Source organism: Fukomys damarensis, unplaced genomic scaffold, assembly GCF_012274545.1.
Source record: "Fukomys damarensis isolate Sample0158 unplaced genomic scaffold, DMR_v1.0_HiC HiC_scaffold_16, whole genome shotgun sequence".
Taxonomy (NCBI): Eukaryota; Metazoa; Chordata; class Mammalia; order Rodentia; family Bathyergidae; genus Fukomys; species Fukomys damarensis.
In genome coordinates, this window is record NW_022900928.1 from 23383155 (window position 1) to 23386223 (window position 3069).

The following is a 3069-nucleotide window of genomic DNA, read 5'->3' on the forward strand; positions in this document are numbered from 1 at the left end:
AAAATCATTTTCCTTCTACTTTTGGTGTATTATTTTTACCCCACATATACCTAAAACAAATCTATTCAGTATGTGGAATCCTTATTTACTAACCTTTTTAAAATTAGTACATGCCTGTAGTAACATTAACCTGATTTTTGAAAATAGTGAGTCACCACCTTTATTCTTTATTTTGAAATCTTGTCAATCTTAAATCTTTCTTAATTAAAATCATAAGACTTTAGAATTTATGTTTTTCTCAGAATCAAAAGAGAATTCATTACTCACAGCAACAACAAGAGCCAGAGTATTACTGGTCCCATTTCCCTGAGCTCCAGTTTCCAGAATGACACAAAAAGAAGCTTGTGTGTTGGTTTCCACTGGAGGCGAGGAAACCTCAATATAACATTTGATTTTTAAGGAAAATTCTTCTCTGACTACTATTTTTTAAAACTTTTCTTGGTTACTTTTTTGTTGTATGCTATCAGAGCTATGTATTTTAATAGAAATGCATACTTTATTGCAATTTCACAAATTATTTTATATCATCTGCTGTAATATTTTAATATCCTCATACAACAATCTCTTCCTAATTTTGATTGCTTCTCTCTCATTCTCTCTGGTGAGTTTTACCCAACGGCTTTGGATATCGTTTTGTTTCTATGTTTAAGCCATAGTTGTTTAAGCAACTTTTAAAAAGTTAACATGAGTAATTTGAAACATAAAAGATAGAGTAAAATCTTCTAGAAAAGAGGAAGAGATTAGAACATTATTTTTAACGCATTTTGCCCAAAACAACATTGAATAAATTATGGAAAATTTCAGCACAACCTGGAATATAATGATCATAGCATGTATTGCTATCCTAATTATTGTTAATATTATAGGGCATGACATTGCTCTAGAAAGTATATCTAAAGTAAAACTGTACCCAGCCATGCTTTACCTCTTCATCCCTCACTCAAACCATCAATGAACAATGTTTTATTTTTTATACAAAATCTTAGACAGCTAAGATACCTTAAAATGTCCCTCTCCTAACTCTGGCTCTAGCTGTCCATCCATACCTACTGGAGGTTTCTCAAACTTGAAAAAAGTGTGCATTTCAGAACATTTCCACTTGCTATTTTCACAGCCTCATGTGTTCTTCCTACAATGAGCATGGCCCAACAACTTCAACAGCTGCAGGTCCCTGCTTGGGCATCCTGAAAGTAACACTTTCCTACTATTGCATTTGAAATCATATTTCCCATGCCCTCACCCATACTGACATAGTATATCCCTTTCCAGTTTTTCCATATAACACAGTGATTAATATTTTCTGTTGCCACTGACTAAAATGTAGCATCTCTATGCACAGGATTTCAGTATCTTTTACTCACTACTATATCTCAGCGCAAGAAAAAAACCCTGTAATAAATGAATCGATAAAAAATTCCAAAGCCTTCTTTTTGCTTTTGTCTTCATGCTAGTGCATAAAACTTCTGAACTGCATATTGAAAAGTAAGAAGGCATCCAGAAGACAGAAAACATTATTTCAAGTTGTCTTTTGCTTGAAAGATTTTTTTTTCAGTACTGGGAATCGAACTCAGAACTTCGTGCTTGCAAGGCAGGTGGCAGAACCACTGCACTAAATTCCTGGCCCCTTGCTTAAAAGATTTTTTAAAAAACAAATCAAAGTGAGGCTATTCAGTACTGGGAATTATATAAAGTAGATGCATATAATTACCTTTGAGTTCATTTGCATATTCTAAAAGGCAAACAAAAGGAACAAAAAATGTTGCAGGACAGTAGCTTCAGGTTAAGAAATGTGGTTCATTCGTGCAGATAAAATATTCTAAGGAGGTAATCAAATCACCATCATCAGAAATGCTCCAGCAAAGGGAGCAGATATGTCATGAGTTTATGAAGCAGTTGGATGTGATGATGAATTCCTTGCAGCTCCTCCACTGATTCATTCTTAGTAGTAGATTTCAGTAGCAGATGTCTTGACATTTCCTAAGAAGGATTCCTCCACCTACTGAGAGCAATTTTTCTATCATCGAATAGAAATAGGAGAAATATGCTTGCCTGCACCGTCATCTCTTTGGGCCACATCATATCTCTACTACCCAAATGCCTTTGATTTTTCCACTTCTTTTCCCTCTTCAAGGAAATTTGCACATCTCTTTCTTTCTGTAATTCTAAAGAGAGAGATAATTTATTACCTTCCACATCCAGCTGTGCTGTGGCTCAAATTCCTTTTATTTACTTATATTTTTTTAGCATTTATTTATTTTGCTGTTCCTGAATGTTTGAAAATCAGTGTTTTTATATCCCCACTCATTACTGATAATAGAAAGAAATGTGATACACTAATTCAGAACACTGAATAACACTAAATAACTGGGGATTTTCTGAGCAAAAAGATAAAATTTCTTTGAGTCTCCACAGGTAAAGATCCAATAAGTGTCTGTTGCAGAAGAGGTAAATCCAGTTTTCTGGATACCTGTCTATATTTAAATACATCTGTGCATAGAGAAAACAAAGTCCCAGATTTTCACAGCTTTCCCCTGACGGGCCATGGAAATAGTCTCTGTCACTGACTGAATTGTAAACATGAAATTATATCTGGCTCCCCGGGGGTTTTCAGTTCCAGTTTTGTACTTTTGTTAGAACTTTATTCCTATGGCATGTGTGTTTTAAAGCTTTCTCAATAATATAGAAAAAAATTTCCGTATCTTACATTATGATACACTTTCTGCAATAAGGTCAGTGTGCGTGAACACTGAGCTGCTCAAATGTATTGCTTCTCCACCTCTGACCCTCCCTAACCTTGGCAGAAATGCACCACTCATTACAATCCCAACTTCATTCAGTAAATCTTGGTCACCCTTAAGGAAACATGGAAAGCTGGACTGAAATCATTCCAAAGGTGAATGCATTTGTGAACATGAAATTAAGAACAGCATAAGAGCAGTTCCACATGGTTCACTGTATTTGTAGAAATGAGTGCCAGTTACAGGAAAGTGAAAAGTAGTGTCACGGTACATCCTGCTTCTGGAATAGGCAGCCACATTGGGCAAAAACGCAGAATATAGATTTTTTTTT